The following is a 26,033-nucleotide window of genomic DNA, read 5'->3' on the forward strand; positions in this document are numbered from 1 at the left end:
TAACTTTTCCACCATGATGATATCATCCGTAAATAGACACTAACGATTCGTCTCGTAACAGCTGGAGCTTAATGACTTTCATTAATAGTGATCTATTGATTTCCACGACGGACGTGCTGACAATATCTTTTTCGATAACAGAAAACATTCACATTATTCCACAAACTATCGATTTTGATCATTCAAAGTAGGCTGATGACATCTTTTGACAACTTTTAAGCGAGGTGATCAATCACCTTCATACTCGAAGATCCCAAGATAAAACACAAAAACATTTGTCATCGTGTTCAAATATAAAAAAAGTATGCTTCATATATAACAGACTGAGTGCAGATCAGGGTGAGTGAGTGAGTGTGTTTTCGTTTGCTGCTTTTAGCACTATTCCAGTAATATCACGGAGGGAGATACCAGAAATGGGATTCACACATTGTACCCATGTGGGGAATCGAACCCGGTTCTTCGGCGTTACGAGTGAACGCTTTAACCACAAGGCTACCATAACGCTCCCTACCTACTTGAAATGTCTCGTAGATGCCTGATATTGGCACAATGACCTCTGATGATCATATTGGCTTGGTTCAGCTATGCTCCTCAGTGAACGAATGCAGTCCACATCACCTCTCATAGGGATTTTACAATCTTTATCTATGATTCCTCTGAAATATGTCGATGCAAACATTCTCATGAAGTGTTTCATCTCAGTTAGAGCGTACCAGAGACCGCCTCCGTGGTCTAGTGGTAGCGCGTCCGCCCGGAGAGCGGAAGGTCCGGGGTTTGATCCCCGGCCGCGTCATACCAAAAGACGTTAAAAGTTGGTACTTGTTGTTACCCTGTCTGGCACTCGGCATTAAGGGGCTCAAGCAAGGACTGGTCCGCTCGGAGTCAGTATACTGTGTCTGAGTGGGCTATTCATGTTTAACTGCGTCATGGTATCATAGTGGGCTAGCACTAGTCGGCATCAGTCCGGACTAGTACAAACAGCTACACACACACGTGCATGCACGTGCACGTCGCTATGTAAGTGCAATAAGCTTGGACGCGACGTTAAACCCAATCTCACCTCACCTGGAACGTACCATACATCTACCTGTAACCTGCCATACATGAATTAACTTTAAATTTCAATAAAAGTTCTCGGGAATCGAACCCAAATACCGCATGTCGTTCCGTCATTGATTCAGAAGGCACTCTCAATTCGGCCACTCAGGCCTTACAAATAGAAGGACAGTTTTGGAAGTCATGCTTCGAAATTATTGGAAATCATTTTTTGGAACTTGTAATAAAGTATATTTATTTTTGTTTATGTACACTCCTTCTCGTTCATGTTTGGGGATGTAAAGCCACGGGAAGAAAGGTTTGGGATAGGCCATCTTTCTGGTTTACAATCTAAATAAAAGGCACAAAACAAAACCCTTTCCATAAGTTATTTCACTTGTCTCAAGAACTTTCTGTGAATATTTGGAAAGTCGTCCTTCCTCGATCGGAGGTTTATGCTTTATCTTTGAGACAGGTATTGAGACAGTGTGGTACATTTCCTGGACCCAGCTCTGTACCTCTGTTTTCTGTTTTATGGAGTTTTGGAAAGAACTGTATCATTTCGAGCATCACGTGAGTTTGGTTTAACGTCGCTTTGAAGATTATGTCAGTTTTATCACAGAATGTAAGTTTGGTGTGGGATGAAAACCCGGAGTTATTCAGGTCTTAGACATTTACCACTTTGGTGAAACCAACGTGCACGGTTAATTGTGGCACCTACGACGACCTAACTAACCATCTATGCTCTTAGATCTATTACGATGGATGCAAATTCGTGAACTATTGTATTATTTCTTGGATAAATAAAGTAGGAGTCATCGATCTAATTCTCCGTTCTAATTTACTTTTAGTGTCATTGTCATGGCAACATATCAATGTTGCACAGTCACCCATTAAAGAACAGTTGCGGCGTTTATTGAACGTTCAAACTCGGCAGCGCGAGGTAAAGATTTATATTCATTCGTGAGTTTAAATGCTTCATACATGCACGTACACAACAGCTGTACAATGTATATATTATAGCCTTGAATTGTTTTTTCGACCACTTGTGATGATCCCTTGTTCTCGTTTTCGTTTTTAATTGTTGTATCATCGGCGGATCTGGTCGAATATGAACAATGATGTCTGCTGGTGATGATCAAATGAGTTGTATATTTCAATAGTAAACGATGGGACTGTGGGGGTAGATTCCAGCACCCACGGAGGCATTGTTGTGTATTTCAATAGTAAACGATGGGACTGTGGGGGTAGATTCCAGCACCGACGGAGGCATTGTTGTGTATTTCAATAGTAAACGATGGGACTGTGGGGGTAGATTCCAGCACCCACGGAGGCATTGTTGTGTATTTCAATAGTAAACTATGGGACTGTACATGTGGGGGTAGATTCCAGCACCGACGGAGGCATTGTTGTGTATTTCAATAGTAAACGATGGGACTGTGGGGGTAGATTCCAGCACCCACGGAGGCATTGTTGTGTATTCAAATAGTAAACGATGGGACTGTTGGGTAGATTCCAGCACCCACGGAGGCATTGTTGTGTATTTCAATAGTAAACGATGGGACTGTGGGGGTAGATTCCAGCACCGACGGAGGCATTGTTGTGTATTTCAATAGTAAACGATGAGACTTTAGGGGTAGATTCCAGCACCGACGGAGGCATTGTTGTGTATTTCAATAGTAAACGATGGGACCGTGGGGTAGATTCCAGCACCCACGGAGGCATTGTTGTGTATTTCAATAATAAACGATGGGACTGTGGGGTAGATTCCAGCACCCACGGAGGCATTGTTGTGTATTTCAATAGTAAACGATGGGACTGTGGGGGTAGATTCCAGCACCCACGGAGGCATTGTTGTGTATTTCAATTGTAAACTATGGGACTGTACATGTGGGGGTAGATTCCAGCACCCACGGAGGCATTGTTATGTATTTCAATAGTAAACGATGGGACTGTGGGGGTAGATTCCAGCACCCACGGAGGCATTGTTGTGTACTCAAATAGTAAACGATGGGACTGTTGGGTAGATTCCAGCACCGACGGAGGCATTGTTGTGTATTTCAATAGTAAACGATGGGACTGTGGGGGTAGATTCCAGCACCGACGGAGGCATTGTTGTGTATTTCAATAGTAAACGATGAGACTTTAGGGGTAGATTCCAGCACCCACGGAGGCATTGTTGTGTATTTCAATAGTAAACGATGGGACTGTGGGGGTAGATTCCAGCACCGACGGAGGCATTGTTGTGTATTTCAATAGTAAACGATGAGACTTTAGGGGTAGATTTCAGCACCCACGGAGGCATTGTTGTGTATTTCAATAGTAAACGATGGGACTGTGGGGTAGATTTCAGCACCCACGGAGGCATTGTTGTGTATTTCAATAGTAAACGATGGGACTGTTGGGTAGATTCCAGCACCCACGGAGGCATTGTTGTGTATTTCAATAGTAAACGATGGGACTATGGGGTAGATTCAAGCTCACGGAGGCATTGTTGTGTATAAGATAGAACTCCGAGGTTATGTTTCTTGATTGTTTACAATCTCAGAAAAGAACCAGGTTCAATTCTGTCAAAACATTTGATTTTTCAGTTGTGTATGCCATTATCCCACATGACAAACACAAGGACAAGCTTCATTCCTTGACCCATGGGTCTTCTGTCACAAAACATGATGACCATAGATGTAGTTACATGTCTGTCTTCAGAGTTTCGGGTCAATTCTTTAACAATGAAAGCAAATGCCATCTGAAGTTTTCTGAGAAATTACGTGAAATGCTTGACTTCCTCAGTGAGAAAATCTATGTAAGATTTGGGGAACTACATTAAGGCAAGACGTCGGCATCCCCATGGACACCAATAGCGCTCCCCTTGTTGCTGATCTGTTTCCTGATGCATATGAATCAGAACTGGCAAAGTCAAAACAAGGTCATTTGGCCACGATTTTTTACTTAAGCGTATCTGCATATCGATGATTTTATATCGTTCAATAACCATCAAGTGGCCAGTTTCCTGCCACTGATTTACAGCCACCCTCCCCCTTGAATTAGAAATAAAAGAGACCATTGAGATCGATTCATCTGTTTTGTATTTAGATCTATGCATAAAGATTCGGAGAGATAGCACACGCCCCATAAGACGGACAAGGGATGACTTCATCTTTCCAATAGTCAACTTTCCCTTAATGTCCAGCAATGTCCCTGTGGTGTCCACATTTCACAACTTTTCATATACCATCGAGCATGCTCTTTCTACCAATATTTAAAAGACCGTCATACAACTTTTGCTCAAGAGTTGTTTCATCAAGGTTACAACCTCTAAGATTTAGTAAAGCTGTCAAAACGCATTGTAGCAGACATGTAGTGGATTGCATCAGTGACAAAAATGATGTCCGATGCAATTCTCTAGTTTGACTTGTACCATATGTTCCGTGTCTTTTCAGGTGCACAACTGACTTACCTTGGCATGTGTTTGTGACGGGTGCTACTGGTGGGGCATGATACGCTCACCGTTTTGCGAACACCCGGTGTCATCATTATTTGATAGCGGTTCATAAACATATGCTTATGAGATGGTCGGCATCGTACCACGTCCTCTGATTTTAGCAGGTATTTCTTATTGTTATTGACATTGTGTTGGCGCTTTTATTTACATTAGACGTTTACCCAGTTGTCGTAGGCGCCGCAATCCGTTGTGCAGAGTTGCTTCCCTTGGACATGCCAGAAACCTATGATCGTGAGTTTGAATCCCAGTTCTCCCCGAGTATGTTTCTAGATTTCTCAGCACCATGCCCGTGCTTCTGAGTTTCCCCAAAGTGGTAAACGTCTAAGACCTCTATCATTTTAGGCTTTCCACTCCACTTCAAGCAGACCGGCTCCGTGGTCTAGTAGTAGAGCGTACACCCGGAGAGCGGAACGTCTGGGGTTCGATCCCCTGCCGCGTCATACCAAAAGACGTTAAAAGTTGGTACTTGTTGTTCCCCTGTCTGGCGCTCGGCATTAAGGGGCTAAAACAAGGACTGGTCGGCTCGGAGTCAGTATACTGTGTCTGAGTGGGGCATTCATGTGAAACTGCGTCATGGTATCTCAGTGAGCTGGCACTATAAATCGGCATTAGTCGAAGTACAAGCAGCCACATACACACACGTGCATGCACGTCGCTTTATGTGCAATAATCTAGGACGCGACGTTTAACCCCATTACACCACACCCTCACCTCCACATTAAGCTGGCGTGTCTTGATATAACTAGAATACTGTTCACAGCGGCGTTAAACCCACGTCACATTTCAATGTTGGAAGTGACTAACAATGAGAAACAAATGAGTGTACATGGTCAGGTGAGGCCGTTTGTATATTAGTGAAAGCTAGTGGAACGTGATAGGGGTCCAAACAGACACAGAAATGGAAAGGAACCGAGCAGTCATAAGGTGTTGCACCTTAGAGAAATTCATGACCGCATGTCACAAGTGTATGGTGATAAGTGCCCTAGTTATTCCACTGTTGAACGTTCGGCAGCTATGGTTAAGGCTGGAAGAACAAACCTTGATGATGACCATAGGTCTGGAAGTCCCCCACCTTTCATAGAAAAACGTATACTGTCAGGTACACGTGTGCTGTCTGCTCGTTGGGTGCCAAAGTTTCTAAATTCTGAGGAAAAAACTGACATTGCCAGAGAAAAGTTAGAGCTAATTCAGGAGGATTTCGCCAAATTCAAACAGAGGTTAGTAACGGGTGATGAAACATGGGTCATGAGTCAAAACGTCAATCCATAGAATGGCACCATCCCACTGCCCCGGAATCAAAGAAATTCAAGTCTTCAAGATCAGTGAAGAAAGTTGTGATCCTTGTCAATTATTTAGAAAGTCAAAAGCCGAATACCGGTGTCTACTATTCGAGATTCTATCAAAGAAATTCGGCGAGGAATGCTGACAGCTGGGGATCTACTCCTTCATGACAGGGGCGGTCGGGTAGCCTAGTGGTTAAAGCGTTCGATCGTCACGCCGAAGACCCTGGTTCGATTCCCGACACGGGTACAATGCGTGAAGCCCATTTCTGGTGTCCCCCGCCGTGATATTGCTGGAATATTGCTAAAAGCGGCGTAAAACCAAACTCACTCACTCACTAGTACCCACTCCTTCATGACAATGCCTCTTCTCACACCTCTGCACCTGCAAAGGCTTCTGTGTGACAATGTGGGTTCGAATAGCTTCCTCACCCCCATACTCGCCAGACCTGGCACCAAGTGATTTCCACCTGTTTCCTAAACTAACAGAACACCTTCTTCATGGAAAGCGCTGTGAGGACAACGATGACGAAAGCTGCCGTGAATGGGTTTTTCAGGGCTTCACGATCGATATTAAATTAATAACACTTTCACAATTGTTGGTTTTGTTTGCTAGGCTTAGAACGTTTTGACCAGCCCTCGTAAGTCTATAAATAGTCAATAAATACAATAAATAGTCGAAACACGCCTGAACAGAAACAAGTCTTTTAGACCATAGACTCAGTCTCTTTGACTGGGCAGGGAAATTATAAACTTTAAAAAAAAAACCTACGTGACCTTAGGAGTATCTTGACTCACAATCATTAAAAAGTGGTATTGGCCAAAAGAGTATTTTGACTCCCAATAGTAAACAGGTAAACTAGACAAGCGCTGGAAGGTTGGTTATCCACGGATTACTAAAAAAACGGGGCACGAAATATAAAAGCCCCGCTAATAAGGTTTACCTCAATACAACCAGAGTAAGTCAGTACCAGATTGAAAACTGCCCCATAACGACTTACTAACAAAACCAAAGTTTCGACCTGACCACACCACAAGCAAGATGACCAGTCAACAGCCAAGCTATCATCATTTGAGTGTTTAAAACGTCTACTTCTGGAGTTCCAATTTCGTGGACTAGGGCAGGTGGGTTTAAAATACACGTAAATATGTGTAATATGGAATAATTATATAAACCTGCACCACCTCCTCCCCCAATGAATCACACATGATTTTGTCAAGAGTAAATATACATACAGTGTATGCGCGGACGTCGCAGAGAACAACCTTTCCTGGTCAGCCCTGAGAATGCAATAGCCTGGTGAGGTACCCAAAGTGCGTTTCCTAACATAGGGAAAACCCGAATAACAAACTAAGTACTAAACCAATACGGAAGATGTTAGTACCAAAATAAAGTACGGAACATCAACTATCCAACGGTATGACTAAAGATTTACAACCATATATGTCCAATTATTGAGACGACAAAAATTACCATAAAAACACGAAAAATATCTACAAGTACCAGATAATCGCGCAACAGATTGAAAATGAATGTAACAAAAGCATTTTCAATACATGAATAAGTTTGCGTACATATACGAGATAACATATATCGAATCTATGCTTGATAAAATTATGCGATTATACAGCTAGGGAATAAAATACACGTGTCACTAATTCCTTAACAATGAACGAACAGACACCATAGTAAGACGACCGCTTGACTTTGCCGAACGGTGGCGACGCCGGGCAAATAAGAGAGAGGGAATCGGTCACTAAACCGTGACTAGATTGATTTTACGACCCGGTGACAACCATCAAACAGCCAATTCCCTTCCACGTATTTACCCAAATGATATAAAGGGGACCAGTGAGACCGCCTCATGTGTTAATATTGTAGATAGTGCCTTATGTAGTTCACCTACAGTCAACAAATTGCTCCACCTAACATTGCTTGCATATAACAGTCCAATGAGGGGCGGTCGGGTAGCCTAGTAGTTAAAGCGTTCCTCTCGTCACGCCGAAGATCCGGTTTCGATTCCCGACATGGGTACAATGTGTGAAGCCCATTTCTGGTGTCCCCCGACGTGATATTGCTGGAATATTGCTTAAAGCGGCGTAAAACCACACTCACTCTCCAAATGACACATTTGCAAATGTATAAAAATGGTTAAGATTAGAGACAACTTCTCAGGGTTGATATATTAGGTATTTATATTATCTACATAAGATTATGTTATCCGTTCCGCTTGAAACAGCTTTCCCTTCACGGCCCGTTATCTGTCAGAAGTTGATTGGGAAGATGTTAGATGGTAGAAACAGAAACTGGAGACTGAAGGTGAAGTAACTTCTATTTATTCCCAGACAGGACGTAAGGTTAACGAAGACACTGAATAATAAAAGCGACAAAACCCTTTCCATAACTATAATAAGTTTGTAGTGAAAGCTACATTCATTGTACGATTCAGACTACATCTAAAGCATGATTGTGTTTATGAATCATCAAATAGTGATACACAGCTCTCGTGCGGCTGCTTGTGTATGCTGGGCCGATGCCGTTTGAATGGTGTTACAGTCATGTGCAGTTTAACATGGAAACCTCACTCACCCACTGTATACTGACTCCGAACCTACAAGTCCTTGTGTTATTGTCCAATGAAAAATCATGTTTTCTTTTAAGAGTGAGTGAGTGAGTGAGTGAGTGAGTATGGTTTTACGCCGCTTTTAGCAATATTCCAGCAATATCACGGCGGGGGACACCAGAAATGGGCTTCACACATTGTACCCATGTCGGGAATCGAACGCGGGTCTTCGGCGTGACGAGCGAACGCTTTAACCACTAGGCTACCCGACCGCCCCTTTCTTTTATGGATAATATAGAATATCAACTGTTACTTGTCCATACGTTTTCCCACTGATCTCTTTTGACTCTATGTAGTAATGGCAACGGAACTCAAATAAAGAGAAATACACACATTTACACGAGTTGACGCTTCTGTGCATACATGTCTATCTCAACATCATTATGGGACGAGGGGGGGTGGGGGGTGGGGGGGTGGGGGGAGAGTGATTAAAGCATTCACTCGTCACGCCGAAGATCTGGGTTCGCTTCCCAGCATGGGTACTATATGTGAAGCCCGTTTCTGGTATCCCCCACCGTGATATTGCTTGAATATTACTAAAAGTGACGTAAAGACATACTCACTCACTCAGTAAGTCATTATGAATAACGATTGATTGAATACTGAAATATTGTCCTAATTTCTTGGCTCTGTTCCTCGTCAGGATTCTGGGTTAGAATTGGTCACCCTATGCTGACCATAAGAGGCGACTAAATGGATGAGTTGATCAGGCTCGGTGAGTTAGTTGATAGCGTGTCATCGTACCCGACGCCGTGGGTCGTTGCTCACAATATCGATTACTGGATTGTCTGGTCCAGACTCGATTTTGTGCAGTTCGCCGTCAAACAAACAAACAAACAAACAAACAAACAAACAAACAAACAAACAATCAAACATGGTTCTGTGAACGCATCATCTGTGCCGACCAACGTTTACGTATTTAGCAGTTTATTTTCCGTAACTTTTGGAATCACCAAATGGTTAATATACATCTATGATAACTCAGCTGAACCTACAGGAATCCTCTCCCTACAAAATGCCATCTGGGGCCAACACAATTACATCTAACTTCACGTACAACGGGTAGTAGGGCATGGTAGGGCATGAGCACCCAGTTCGACATCACCTCGTGTCCTCATTGAACTTGCAAGTGGACACGATTGAGTGGGCCTCGCTTTTGCTCCCCTTTTGGGCGTTTCTTGTTTGTAACAGAGACTCTCTTGTGAATACCCTTAAGGCTTTCACGTCTTGATCCATGGTAGACATTAACTTTTCACAAAAATATCACATATGTGCATATATAATAGAGAGTGGTTTTATACAGCTCGCTCAGTCCATGGGGTATGTTCTGGCCACAATGAAATGTCATTACGCACAAGATGAATCTCCATACGACCAATACAATTATCTCAATGGGGCCATTTGAATGTCAATTTGTAATACATCTATAAAATACATAACTTATTTCATGAAATGGTATTACTCCTATTGTCATCAACGTAATGAATATTAGTGATAACAGAACGGTTGAGGAAACTTGTAACATGATGCAACCTGTTCCCCGTCTAAATGAATATTAGCCATGTTTATGTGAGATTGACGTAATTAAATTACCGCCTATGCATATTTCGATATTGACAGATAGAGCATTTTCAAAAGCAGCAACAGTAATATTTTCACTGAACGGAAACCCCTCCCAAAATCAATCATCATACGCAGTGAGAGTACTGTAAATGATACTGCCATGTCACATAAGGTGACTGTGGCGTCGTCGACGTGGTGGCTTCACGACAACATCGCGTGCAGGGGCGTTGTTGTCGGTAACGCATCTGCCGTCCTCACTGCCCCATCGATCCGACACCAGACTGTGTTTTCACGTGCTCAGCCGTACACCGACCTGCGATAAGACAGCCGCCGACAACACTCTCATAACACAGGCATATGTGTTTACATTTGCTTGGGCAAGTTACTCTCACGGGCCGAACCCAATTTCAACCGGAGAAGTTTCCGATCCCAAACAGAAGGCTCGACCGTTTCTCGTCTGCTAGCTGTGCATCGCCACGCGGGTCAAAAGGAGAAGTAAGTTTGGATAGGAAGTACAGAAATTGACAAAATCTAGCGTCCGTTGCCATGGCAGGGCGTGTGAATTGAGCAAACGAGAAGCAGCAGACGACAGCTAGCCCGAAGGGACAGTTGAAGAGACACAATCCCACGCCGGGGCAAGATAAGTGCGTCGTCTGCTTGAAAAAACCGAGGTAGGTCTATTTAGAACATGTATTATTCACCTGCCTCAACGATATTCCATTCACGTCTGTTTTCGCTATGCATGTATAGGAATAGTGTAGTCTTATCGCAGTCACGACGTGAGACAAGGAGACCCTTATCTGTGTGTACCATCTGCGTGTGTTGAGACTTTGCTTCCGGAGTGTCATTCCTGTTGTGGGGTTGTGGGATCGTGCGTGATTAATGTCACACATATCAACATCAACTCTCGGCTTGTCACATCACCAACGACACATACACAACAAGGCTAAATATTTTAACGACCAGCTATTATTTCTGTGTGCTGAAACAGCCATCTTAACTGTGTCATCCAAAATAATTATACACTAATATATAACAATATCCGAAAATGGAGTTACTGTATTATACTTGGGATCCCAAACTTCCTGATGCATAATTTCATGATTACGATACCAATTAGACGACACAGTCCTGTCATTAGGTGTTTATGTATATTACATGTGTTCTATGTATATCGTAAATACCTACATAAACGTATACGAGTATGTATATATGTGAGTAAAGTGCATGCACATTATGAACAGATTAATATCAGTTATTACGTCAGGTCAATATGCATTTATGCAAGTGTCAGAATTTATCACATACAAATCTTAAACGAAAGATATTATTCGATCACAGGAATTATTAAGAAATGTTCATGTATGAATAATGTCAAGACGTTATCTCGCCCATGAACCGTGTTTTGAACCAAACGTGAATCTATCTGAACATAGTAAAGATGCACTTGTATATTGAGGCACCGATAAACATCGACCTCACTTTGTTTCTGCTGCCTATATTTACGCAATGTTTATATGTGTGTGTTATCTCCAGGCATAAGCTAATGTGTACCTACTCGTATATCTACGTGACTCGGCCAGTGCCAACTGATCGTGTTTATCAACAAAGCTATAAACCGTTGCCAGTTGAGTTTTTGCCGTTTCTGATTTTCCAAAATACTTTTAAGTGCTTTTCATACTCTACGTTTGAAGAGCTGATGAAGAGACTGGCACTGTGAAAGGCAATCACGAAAACGCTTTCCTGATATCTCAAAGAGCTTATTTATCGAGGCAATGTATACAACATTAGTGGCCACGTCGAAAGGAATGAGATCATTTATATATTAACAATAACACATGTAATGCAGATAGAAGCAACTTTGCGATATGGTTAGCATTGATGCTGAAATAAATAGTTGTCGTGCGTTTGATATCTTTACCGTTCACTGCGGAGATGGCGTTGCGTAACATTATGGATTGATAAAGTAACCTACGTGTGAAAAAATAGAACCATTTTTTAATGGCTTGAAATAACGTTGATGTTGATGTACAGGACACGAGCAGCTATTTCGTAAGCAAGTGTTGTATCTGATAAATAACGTGCCTTTTGCGTTCGAAATGATTGAAGGCGACAGACGTGTTTTTTTTTTTATCAAAATGTAATTATCATCAATCAGATTTATCTAAGTTTTACTCCTGTTTTATGTGAGCCCGCGGAGAATGAAATCATGTTTCCTCCTACGTAATCATCAAAGATGGTGAACCTGAATCACGGTACTCGCTAACTGTGTGTTGGCTATGTAAAGGGGTTATTCCGTACGTTATAAAATCAAATATTGACACTTTTATCAAAGTTTTAACACGAACATCTGTCGTTGACACACGCGTTTGAATCATACACTCTTCTGTTGTTTCTTTATGAAATATTCCGCGGATAACTCAGTGCATATGATGCATTAATATATACAGCATTTTTAAAATCAATACCAAGAGAATGCAACATATGGTTAATATAATCGTATATAAATCAAAGCGTCGCATCATTACACATCAACGATCTCGCACGGGAAAACAGGTATAGCCTACAGTAAAATTAGTTGTTAGTATGAATGTATAATATCATTAAGATGCCTCACAAGCATATGAGGGATACGACTTCACTACAAACTGCTACCGGGACTGTACGTATTTAAGCCTCCTCGTTATATTGCCCATGGGCTTAAAAACAGAAAAATAAAACGCTTTTAAGCCCACGGGCTTAATCAGTTTGAAAAATTGGTTCATGTCCCGTACTGGATATTCTTTAACATGCGTTGTAGTACGTTTCCATTGCACCACTTTGCACCAATATTATCACTGGATTGTCTGGTCCAGACTCGATTATTTACAGACCGCCGTCATATAGCTGGAATATTGCTGTGTGCGGCGTTAAACAACAAACCAACCCACCAAATTATATGCCTTTAGAGGTGTCTACAAGTACAAGGCACATCGGCCCCTTAATGTAGGTGATATTCTGGATATTCAGTGTGACATTTTAATCGCATATAGCATACTGCGACGCTGGTTTGTTGTTATTTTTTTGACAAGTATCAATTCAATTTTGAACGTGTTCTTGACTCATGATCGTTGAAAATAATTAAATCATGGCTTTTGTTATTGTTTTGCTCTCTCATTCCTTGTGTTAGTATTGTTTCATTACACATGGGATATTCATTCTTCCTATCATAGTTTCGTCCTTTTTCGTTTTGAAGCCCTTGGCTTAAATTTGAATTAAATTTTACTCAACTTAACTAGGCAAAATCCGTTATTTAGCCAAGGGCTTAAAACGTGCAATCCCGGTAGTAATTTTCCAAAATGTCTGGTCTGTTCTGTCTGGTGTTTCTTTCTATGTGTTTATGGTTATCGTGTACAAAGTCAACGAATGACGATTCACTTCATAAATCGTTCAATCCCAGATATATCAATACCCCTGATGCCGTATCTCAGTACCAGTCGTTATGACAACAGGCAGTTGTCGTTAGAACACTACCTCAGATGTAATTGTCAATGACATCAGTTTATTGTACTATTGTATCGTAATAAATAAAAAAGGCCAAATATGTTTTACTAATAAACATAATTTGAGATGTTGAATAACGATAAGACTTTATCTATGCCAATGGAAATAATGACGTAGATCGAATGAAATATATTGCCAATGAGACAGTATTGATTAAAACTCATAATACAAATATAATTGAAATCTACAAACGTTGTCGCCAGTACTTACTATGTGTTGTGTACCTTGTAAACAAATATGTTCAATTGAAGTAGTTTTTTACGACGTCCTTTCAAGTAGTTAACTCTCAAACCAGCATGCAGACCATTGACACTTGTTTATTCAAATAATTGGGCGGTCGGGTAGCCTAGTGGTTAAAGCGTTCGCTGGTCACGCCGAAGACCCGGGTTCGATTCCCGATATGGGTACAGAAGAATCACGAGTAATGTGTGGTACGAGATCAACTTTTTCTTGTTGTATATGAAAACTTGCAAATAGGTCGGCCGGGTGATGGAAACTAAAAAAACCCACGAATGATAGGATTATCGTTTCGAATGAAACTATGAATTGTTTATGGACTACCGTAGATCTACTAGTATATTGTCCGTTTTATAGTTTGAATGTCAACCGTGGCGGTTGGGTAGCCTTGTGGCTAAAGCGTTCGCTCGTCACGCCGAAGACCCGCGTTCGATTCCCGACATGGGTACAATGTGTGAAGCCCATTTCTGGTGTCCCCCGCCGTGATCTTGCAGGAATATTGCTAAAATCGGCGTAAAACCATACTCACTCACTTATTCAAATAATTAAGAACACTCAATCGTGTGACGTACATGACTGCCACAATCTCGACCGCCTGTTGCTGTACCCCCGACCGCCATGCCGAGGCACAACATCAATCATAGCTGTCCGAAAGGCCGCCATAGCTTTGCCCTCAGCGAACTGTGACGGTGAAAATATTATTACTACTGCTCCCAATAAACGTATTCAGAAAAGGTCAGTCGCTTAATCTTGCCTAGCACGAACTAAGCCTGCTATCACTATTCATTAACGTTGCATTCGTATCGAATAGGAGCTCGAATAATAAGTCCCTACCTTATTGGCAATCCCATTATGACTTGTGGGGCCAGTATTTGAATGCTTTTCTTGCTATTATTTCCGTTTTGTTGCACTGCCAAGCGTCTCCGCCCTTGTAAGGTGAACACCGTAACCCAGAAATTTAGTGTCATTTTATTGGTTAAGATTTAGGTACCTTTATACCGGTACAACGGGTAGAGTTTTGTGCCATGGATATACGGTATGTAGGATTTGTTATACGACTAAATGAGTATTTGATAAGATATAATCGCGCTGTAGATATATCATATGACAAAAGCAGTACCAAACCCCGTGTCTGAACAACGACATGTGCATACTTTGACATGAAGCATTCGTTTTGAATGACGCCATTGCTTTTGTGTAATCTAATGTCATTTTTTAAACATTCTTTACATATTTGAACGGATTAAAAGGATTTGTAATGGTGTATTGTGATATGGAGTTTTTCATAAAACTTTCTGCCGTGTGTATGTGTAAGCGATCATAGTTTTTAACCAAGTTCAGCCTTAGTCATGTAACTGACGTCAATGTGTATCTGTAAAACGTGGGCATTTAAATTATAGATCGGCTTGTGAGAAATGTGACCCAGTGGCCCAGTCGTCTAAGGCGCCGCGATGCGCTGTGCAGAGTTGCGTCCCTTGGGCCCGCCAGAAACCTATGATTGTGGGTTCGAATCCCGGTTCGCCCCGATTATGTTTCTAGGTTTGTCAGCCCATACCCGTGCTCGTGGGTTTCACCGAAGTGGTAAACGCCTAAGACTTGCATCACTTCGGAATTTCCTCCCACATTAAGCTGACACGCCGTGATACAACTGGAATACCGTTAAAAGCGGCGTTAAACCCCACCCACTCATTCACCCAAACGGCGTGGACTGTTGTTCATAATATCAATCACTAGTTGGTCTGGTCCGTGATCGTAGTCAAAAAGATGTATTATTGCTGAGGACGGCGTAAAAGAAACAGATAAACAAACAACAAAGAGACAAACAGCGTTCTGCGTATAGGTCTCGCATGGTTTAATTTGGCAACCACATGTAACCTGTACCAATGGAGGACGACAAGGGGGTATATATCTGCAGTACCATTCTTCACAAGATAAACTTACATTCTCTATTATCTAGTCCTCGCGAGCTTACACAAACATTTCATTGGAAACGCAAACACCACGAACTATAAATAAACTCTAAAAGTGGATTCCAAAATAAGATACTTTCAACCAGGACTAGGCGTCTTGAGATCTGTTCGCACAGATGTGAAATCCAGAGACTTTAGATGCGATGAAATGGACAGGTGCTTAGTATGACTAATAAATGAAATGTCTGTGGTATTCTCATTAACCCTTAAAGCCTTCTCGTTAACTCTTTTAAAAGATATGCTGTTTCCTTTAAGCGATCATTGCTGTTGTATAAAAAAACATAGTTGTAACATTAAAAAGAAAATATCACTAATTCTTATGAGAACAATTCTATTTTATCTTCTTAGTCTCTTCTGCGAATGAGGTCGTAGATAGAAGTATTAAATTTCCTCTGTGTCCTGTGTCTAAGAATATATATTATCATGTAATGGTTACTTTTATCCATGCGATAGACCAGTGAGAAAAAAATGGGTATCACGATCCGATACATATGCGCAGGTGAGGTGAAATGTGGTTTAACGTCGCGTCCAAGATTATTGCATTTCTAAAGCGATGTGCATGCACGTGAGTTTGTGTGTGTGGCTGCTTACAAAAGTACTAGTCCCGACTGATGCCGATTTATAGTGCTTGCCCACTGAGATACTGAGTTTAACATGAATACCCCACTCAGACACAGTATACTGAATCCGAGCCGACCAGTTCTTGTTTAGCCCCTTAATTCGAGCGCCAGACAGGGTAACAACAAGTACAATATTTTAACGTCTTTTGGTTGACGCGGCCGGGGATCGAACCCCGGACCTTCCCCTCTCCGGGCGGACGCTCTACCACTAGACCACAGAGGCGGTCCCACATATGCACGGGAGGTCACACCACAGGAACTACTGTTAGAAAGCTATGTAAACAGATGTTTACTTCCTCAGACGCGATTGCCATGATTAGACAGAGGTTTCCCTATTATTTTAAGAATGATATCATATGATATAGAGACTATAACCCTCGTGTGCTCCATATCGTTAATGTCATATGTAAAGAATAAAAACATATGTATTACGATATGATTGTCATAACACAAATGTTGAGGGACACGATTACAGAGTTGTCTTTAACCCAAATGTCAACGTACACAATGGCAAGTATGATTGTCGCAGCTCAAATGTCAACGTACACAATGGCAAGTATGATTGTCGCAACCCAAATGTCAACGTACACAATGGCAAAGTATGCTTGTCGCGACTCAAATGTCAGGGTACACAATGACAAGTATGATTGTCGCGACTCAAATGTCAACGTACACAATGGCAAGTATGATTGTCGCAGCTCAAATGTCAACGTACACAATGGCAAAGTATGCTTGTCGCGACTCAAATGTCAACATACACAATGACAAGTATGATTATCGCAACTCAAATGTCAACGTACACAATGGCAAAGTATGATTATCGCAATTCAAATGTCAACGTACATGTACACAATGGCGAAGTATGATTGTCGCAACTCCAATGTCAAGATACACAATGGCAAAGTATGATTATCGCAATTCAAATGTCAACGTACATGTACACAATGGCGAAGTATGATTGTTGCAACTCCAATGTCTACATACACAATGGCAAAGTATGATTATCGCAATTCAAATGTCAACGTACACAATGGCAAAGTATGATTGTGTTATAACTGTTGCATAACAGGCGAAACCGATAACAGTGAAAAGTGTATCTACAGCATATCAAATCAACACAAATCGTGTTATTAATTAACACGTATATTGCTCCGAAATGAGTTCGGTTGAAATATTAATAATAAAAGATATTTATCTGAATAAAAGCGACAAAACCCTTTCCATAATCATGAGAAATATCTACCAAAATCAGAATCCATTGTTCAGTTCTGACTACCGTATTCGACGTAATAAGCGCCCTGCTCTTATAAGCGCCCACGGCGATATTTGCTAATATATTGGCTAGTGAACAATCTCAATTAGCATCCGTTCAAATTGATTAATGTACACAAGACTTATTTATTTGTGTATAATACGCACTCGTATGCTATATGCACCCTTAATTATGGGCAATTAAATCCTGGAAAAATATAGCTATCGTATATAAACATTTCCGGCTGTCAGTATAAACCACGAAATTTACGATCTTTCAACTCAAAATAATATTCTAATAAGAGCCCCCTATTTCTAATTTTGAGAGCGCCCTGGGCGCTTATTACATCGAATACGGTTTATATTGATCATGTGTTAATGAATCACTATCAATCAGTGATGAGCCAGGTGTTCCGTACAAAAAGGTGGTAACAATACAGTGACAATAATTATTACTACCAATCTCATTGAAATCAGATCTAAGTTCTCGCTGCTGCTAAACAAAGATCTTAGGACAACCCATTACGGGTCACATCAGAACGACCTTTCGCGAACTTTGACCGACCACTGAAACAACTAACAAAAGGTCGACATCAGCCAATTAGAAAGCAGCTTTCTCGAGCTTTACGGCACTCGTTTCAAGCTGGCGACTTCCATTTCAGACGACGCATGAAAATTATGTTGACACAGTTCACGATTAAAATTTTGAAAAACTGAACAAACGAACATTCCGGAATGTCTAATATGTGGTTGTGATTGTATACCAGTGCTTCCCACGTACTGTGCAAAGGCTCCTCCGTTCAAATGTTTATCCCACGGAAGAGAGAGATAGACGATGATTTTGACGGAATAAGTCGTATGGGCCGTAACTGTCATTCGGAATACCCCGTGTTAACTTTTCCGAGGTTGCATGATTAGAAAACGCATTCCGACTGTCACTTTCATTATCTGGTTAGCGAGGCTTTGATTGGTCGGATGAAAGGTCGTTCTGACGTGACCCATAATGGGATGTCCTCAGATCTTTGTTTAGCGACAGTGAGAACTAAGATATGATTTTAGTGAGATTGTATTACTACAGTCTTACTATCTATTCGTTTCAAATGACATTTTGCAATCGACAAATGATAACACGTATTGTATACCAGAGTTCAATTAGAATTGATTACGTATTGATAACAATATTTTACATATATCATTTAACATTGCGAATGTCAGCCTCTCTTACATATTATGATAAGTATGGTATTAGTCATATCTGTCATTACGAACAATATTAATACACCCATCATCACTTTACGTCCATACATATTGTATGATTATGTTCCAAATGGGAAATGTGTCTGATGCATATGACATCACTTTTGATTAAATATGCAGCTATTTGCAAGTCTCGACAGTGTTCCTTCATAGGCCTATTATACAAAATTCAGATGATGGCACCACGACTGGCGTCAGTGTGTTCGTGTATCTGTGCTATGGCAGTTCTGTCACAGTTATTGGCCAGGTGAATAGATCTCAAAATGTTTAATACGTACAGTTGTATGTGCTGTATTATATACACAGGAAAAACGAGCTTGTGATATTAAGAGGACAGAATATTAGATCTAATGCTTATTGAGAAAAAAAGTGAAAAAATTAAAAGCTGTGAGTGAAAAGTATGTTTCGCCTTTGTCCGGCTTGCATTAGGATGAGCCAAGTCTGTTTGGCAAATGGCGTTCTTAGCCTCAATTTTGTTCTTTAACCATATTTTTGCACATCGAGAAATAACTTTATCAGTTATTATATACATTTTATAAATAAGACTAATTATCGACACTATTCTGAATTAGACATCCGAAATTAGTTTGTCTCCACAATCTACATAATGGGATGTACATATGAATGCCTTAATTACACTAATATTACATGCCTTAATTACATTAATAATATATCTTGATCGGATGGCATCAGATTAGATACCAAACAAATGTCCCCACACTATCAGCATAGCACAATATGTCACCATACCAGCTTCTAAGCAACTGGCGCTTCATTAGTGGACACTTTCATATTGATACATGTAGCAAATTGGATGGGCAGATAATGTTCACCTGTTACACGTTAATGAAAAGGTTTTTGCAGAGGTGATGGCACTGTATGAAAAAAGAGTTCAGAGCTCGTGACAAAAAACGATCAGGGTAACAACATTCAAGGCCTCAGTAAAGCTTTCAAAACGTGTAGGAGACATGTGGAGGACGTTTCTAAATATCCATCAGCGACAAAAATGATGCCAGTCCCTATTTTGACTTGCGCCATATGTTCACGTATGTTTTCTAGTGAATACTTGACTTGCCCTTTCACGTGTTTGTGACCGTTGACAACGGTGGGGCAGGATAAGCCCACCTTTTCGCGAACACCTGGAATGATTACTTTTTAATAGTGATTTTAACACATGCTTATGATACAGTCGGAATCGTACAAGGGACTCTGCTTTTGGTAGAGATTTCCTATTATTATGGAATGTTCGTCACTTATATTTTCAAAGGGACACGGGTAACCCAGTCGTCTAAGGCGCCGCAATTCACTGTCCCTTGGTCACGCCAGACAAATATGATCGTGGGTTCGAATCCAGGTTCGCCCCAATTATGTTTCTAGGTTTGTCAGCACCATACCCGTGCTCGTAGGTTTCACCGAGGTGGTATCATGCGATGCGTTATTGGCTATAAACATGGAGTCACGCCCATATGATTAGATAGCAGAACTCGCTGGGTTGACAAGGTTGCATTTCTCTTATCTATAAACATTTCTTATTGTTGACACTCCATTAAATAAACGCCATACAAGCCATTCACAAAATTATTGTGTTTATTGTACAAACAATGTCGAAGATACCTTATTCAGACAAAGTCTTGAGTTGAAGGCTTTGCGTTCGATTTCAACCAATTACTATCTCAATAAACTCTCGCGTACGTGGCGTGTTTGCGGTTGGGGATATAAAACATGTAAATCCATTTGAAGCTCTTAAGGTATTTGACAGTCATCCATGGATATGAATATACTTATATACAATAATATACAAAAATGTCGTTTCAGTGGTTAAAGGGGGCTGTCGGGTAGCCAAGTGGTTAAAGCGTTCGCTCGTCACGCCGAAGATCCGGGTTCGATTCCCGACATGGCTACAATGTGTGGAGCCCATTTCTGGTGTCCCCCGGTGTGATATTGCTGAAATATTGCTAAAATCGGCGTAACACCATACTCACTCACTCACTCAATGGTTAAAGCTTGTACGCAGCGACTTCATCGTCTTTCGTGACGTCACAAAATTCGTTGTCGCGTCCTACTTGAATAAACTGTCTTCAGAGGAAAAGGTCGAAAAGACGGAAACTATACAATTTTCGTGTAAATGTCGTGCAGCTTTAGGTAAATATAGCAATAGCTTTCAAGAGCGCGCTGTTCGAACTGGACGTTATCTAGAAGATGGGAGGTAAGATTATGTATATTGTGCAATTTGTAGTACTTGAACTTATATAGAAAACAAGTCCCGTCGTGTGTACATTCCCACAATACTGCTTTGAGAAGTAAATATGGCGTAGATATATGTTAATCTAAATATTCTAATATTCAGCACTCAAAGTCGTAGGACAATGAGTATACACTACAGATAGCACCATCGATTAGTACTGACGTTAATGTCATAAAGTCGCTGACACGGAGGTCAATGAACCGCTGACCTTGAGACAGATGCGGTACGTTGAGTACCGAACATTACAACATAAACCCTCATAAAGCATAACGGAAATAGCCGAAGTATTCGAAGCACTAATGGGGATGTCTGTATTCAACGGGACTCTTTCGTATAGACAATGCCGTTGTAATATGACCATTATCGTATAATGCTTCATTCCATTGTTGGCATTATGGGCAGCAACGGGTACGGTCTCGGGATATATAATGTTACGAATACATGTACGTTGTGGTCAATGGTAACTGATGTAGAACTGATATAAAAACTTCAAATAAAACGTACAAAATACTAGTGCCCGTTTCCGTAAGGTGGTCCATGCACGTAATCAGGAATCGTGCTTGTGATTTTCAGATAAATCACGTGTTTTGATAATTATGATGATGGATGGTTTTCCCCAAAGTGGTTAACGTCGAAGATGATTCTGGCGTTACTCCCACGTGACGCTGCCACATCATGATATTACTGAAACACTGTTCATAGCGGCGTTAAGCCAAATTCTCTCACTCACTCGAAGTGATTAATTTCTGTAATGGCCAAGTTCGTATCCTGACTCGGACTGATTATGCATGTCCCTCGTTTGCGAACCCTTCGTCCCAGAACATCCTAAAGGTGTTCAGTGGGTCACATGTCAGGAGATTTGGCTGGTTAGGGCAACAGTGTGACACATGGCTGTCTCAGACAGTCAACTGCGTAGGTTGTCATTCTGGAACTATAAGTTCTGACCTTCGCAAAGGGCAAAGGGAATGACCACTGGACGTAACATTTGGTACACATAATGTTAAGCGGTCATATTTCCTTGCGCGATCATCAGGTCCGTCCACCGTACATATCGTGATCTTGGACTGTTATCGGATAGTACCTCTCCAATCTTTCTACAAAGCATGAACAACCCCGATTCAGAAAGAACGCCTTGTTTTCAGACCAGCATTTTCCAACCTGTTTCGTATCGTTGACGTTGAAAGTCGAATTCCTGTGGCAGCCCTAAAGTTGCCCCAGATGCAGAAATTAAGGTGTTCCTGAACGCACTGGTACGTCCATATCGATCCTGCCTCATAGATGTCTTTCTAGGCCTTCCTCTACCCACCCTATCCGTAATCCCACCCGTTTGCCGATATTGTACCATCAGTCGGGATATCACACTTTTAGATTTACCAAAGTGTCTGGCAAATGCTTTCCGTGATTGGCTGGCTATTGCGCTCAATGATTTCATTTTCTGTCATGTACACTTTGGGATTCATTTTCCTTTTTTACGCCTGATAAATGATCGATCTGGTTGTTACGTGTATTTGCATATGCAAGCTATGAGGATGTGTCACCGTTGACGGCATGTTTTACGTGTGTAAGGTGCAAAATGTGAACGAGTTTGCTGTACGCGTTCAGTATCTGTTCCTCGTGCATCAAAGCTGGAGATTTCATGCTTACAGCTGAAATGAAAATAGCTCCCTCAAAATTATTCCTTGTAAGTGTTCATTGGAATGTAAAGTACACATATATGTGTAACAATGGGATAATATTAGTTTTTATTACTAGCAACAATACTCAGGCGGCATGTAAGTAATCAGACCTTTGTCAGGCACACCAGTTGTTGAGAGCATGAGTATTGATCCATGACGTCAGAATACCATGACGTACAAGCAGTCAGATCCCCATTGGTCAATTAAGGACGACAAGAAGCCTAGTGGTTAGATCCATGAATCGTTACATACCAAGGGAGTTCAATTCCTCACATGGGTGGCATGTGTGAAGTCCATTTATCGATTATTGCTTAAAGTGGCGCGTAGCCCGCTTTACTGACTTACTCATTAACCAACTCTGCCTGTCGTAAAAAGCGACCAAATGGATCGGGTGGTCATGTTTGGTGACCTGGTTGATGTCCTCGTTTCCCGACGACGTGGATCGCAATATTGATCACGTTAATCAACAGACAAACAATCATTAGTCAAATGATCAGACGTGCATGGAGAACTCGGGGCTTATTATGCCCCACAATCCCCATGGGGTTTAGCTGCTTGACTGAGAGCACTGAGATATATACACTGGTCATTGATGCAGCAGAGCTTGAGATAACGAGAGCTCTCACTTCGCACTGCAATATCAATGTGTCAGTCAGCCACAATATATATATAGCCCACAAGTGTACACATCAGCTCAGCTGAATGACAACACAATGTATGTATTTCAGCTCATACACTAATCAGGATCGGGACGGGATAATTTAGTGTCGACCCACGTGAAAGAAACTGATAGGGTAATTATAGACTTTTATGAGGTAAGGATATTATTTATTGCTACTCGGCCGTATTGGAAATTGGATTAAACAAGGGTAAGCCCGAGAATAACAGCTTTTAATAGTTTCCAGAAACCACGAAATAATTCGGGTGGTACAAGTACAGTGTATGTGGCTTAAGTAATAACGCAGCCATGCTGACAACATTGCACGTCAGTGTGTTAATGAATCATCAATTGGTGAATTGATGAAAAGGCAAATAAATAAATCAAGAGGTTAATGATAGTGTAGAGGGCAGATCAAAATTTGAATGAACGACGGTTCCAAAATAATGGATCAACTTTGAAGCCTATGTGACATAAAGAATATTGAAAATATTCTCAATTAAACGATAACTTCTACTAAATCAATATCATGGAATCAAAATATGCTCTCTCTTTGTATGCGTTTTGCTGGATCTTCGGATACTTTCGTGTTAGTTCGTAATAATCCGGAGATGCGAAAAAATTCGAAATATTCCAGATGGTGATATGAATTAGCATTTCCTCTTTGGCAAGAAGCAAGCTGACGTCACACGAAGTAGGCAGGCTCACAAATACAAGACAGGCAAGAAAGCTATTAGCATGATCGTGACATCATGTGTGTGCGCGGGTCAAGCACAGGACCTCTGACAAGTAGTTTGACTTGTCATTCTGCCGTTATGTTAGTTGTGCTGGAAAACATTATTCCTGAAGTATCGTGAGATCGGGTTTGTTTATTTTCTGTCAGTCAGTGCGAGTAGGCACTCGACAACAGAAAAACGCCCGGCATCAACTTTAACCAAGTGGGTTTGAGTGTACTGAAGGGATGGTAGTGTGGGTTGGTATGGTGTTGTTTTCAGCCTAAAGGTTTTGATGACGTTTGTTGTGTTTTGGCCAAATCTAATTTTCAAGTGGATACTTTCGTTTGCCCGGCAGTTGATACCAATGTTGCAGTTATTATTTACTCATATTACACAGAGATAATACCTTGTTTCTAACGGTGTATTACAGTGTCTTGAGCGAGGCAGCAACCGAGCACTAGAACGTCGAGCTTTCCCCCCTCTTGAAGTATTTAGGATTTACAGACTACGTACAATGTAGATATTGTTGGCGTAAGTAATTTCATTTACACAGTGTACATGGGGCAATGTGGTTAGTCTGGAAGCACGTCGTACGATACATAGCAAGGTACATCCAAGCTAGTGTACCTGGATAGTAATAAGAATGGAATTGTGTAGTATGAGTGCATGCGTACCAAACGAAGGTATACTTAAGTCACAGCCCTTGATCTCATGACGTGCTGATATGATGCAGGAATGTCGATATACTGGTTATAAAATATGACGTGCATCGTTTGAGAGTAATGAAGTATTAATGTCGCTGCAAAGTGCTGTACACTATTAAACATCCTGCTGAGGCATGTGAGTGAGTATGGTTTTACGCCGCTGTTAACACTATTCCAGCAATATATCCTACCTGAAATAGGTTCCGATCATGGTATACCCATGTGGTGGATCGAACCAAACCAAGCTACCCTCCTCCCCCAGCTGAAACAAGGACAGTGGTAACTGCAAATTCTGTGAAAAGAAACATGGATATCGAAAGGCGTCTTTTTCTATGTACATTTTCTGGGATGTTCGTATTGGTGAGTGTCCGTGCTACAAATGTGTCAAATTCAAAGTCTGGGGATGAAAGATAGAATGTGAAACATGAGTACGTGCCTCGATCAGTGAATTATTTCAACACAGATATGAGTGTGTGCAGCAATATGACTGGTTGAAAACCATGTCACTGATACTAAATTGGACTTTAAGGCCGGAAATATCAAGGACTGTTCACTGCGAATAAATTCTTTTCTTGATAAGAATATTGATTTTTCTCAATCCTAAATTTGCACAAGGTGGTTCAGACAATGACTGATACATTTTTTATTTTACAATGTCGATGAACATTATGTTTTGGGGGACTTTGTGGATTTTTGTTAAAGTACTTGTATTCGAAACTCGAAAATTTTAACATTTGAATTCTGAAAACACACAATTTTTATCTCTTAAACGAAAGCCTCCTTCATTAAGCCTATCGATTAAATCACCCAACTACAAAGCCTGTAAATAATTCCTTCACCAAGTGTTACACTCAGCATTTCTTTGATACTATGTATGGGCTTAAGGACATCGATTGTAGGACTGTAAGTCACAAGTATATAGTTCAATAATTTAGTTGTACGTCATAGCTTACTTTGTATTGCTTGAACAAGGTTAACAGACATCTGCTTTTGACTCCCATGCATACACACCTGCTCATAAACAAGTTACCCTCAGTGCATTGGCCAGACATGGCGAAACATGAAGGACGCCTGTGGAAAGACGTGGGATACTTGGCTTGATACTGAGATACTGCCTATAACGTGTTTGAAATGTAACTTACTTCTGCTAAA

At 41.1% G+C, this 26,033-nt stretch overlaps 1 protein-coding gene across 5 annotated transcripts in view; it reads left to right on the plus strand.

The window, feature by feature from the left end:
• The first annotated feature begins 10,263 nt into the window (after nucleotides 1-10,263).
• The window catches only part of LOC139453258 (cGMP-specific 3',5'-cyclic phosphodiesterase-like), a 151,697-nt gene continuing 135,927 nt past the window's right edge, over nucleotides 10,264-26,033 (plus strand). For 2 of the 5 annotated variants that reach the window (XM_071234884.1, XM_071234882.1), the window contains exon 1: nucleotides 10,266-10,675. The gene's annotated coding sequence lies outside the window, so the exon portion shown is untranslated. Of the gene's footprint in view, nucleotides 10,676-26,033 lie in introns of all 5 variants that reach the window. The other 3 variants (XM_071234885.1, XM_071234886.1, XM_071234887.1) reach the window with 2 other exon arrangements.

The sequence above is a fragment of the Haliotis cracherodii genome, unplaced genomic scaffold, assembly GCF_022045235.1.
Source record: "Haliotis cracherodii isolate W230 unplaced genomic scaffold, xgHalCrac1.p SCAF_9, whole genome shotgun sequence".
Classification (NCBI taxonomy): Eukaryota; Metazoa; Mollusca; class Gastropoda; order Lepetellida; family Haliotidae; genus Haliotis; species Haliotis cracherodii.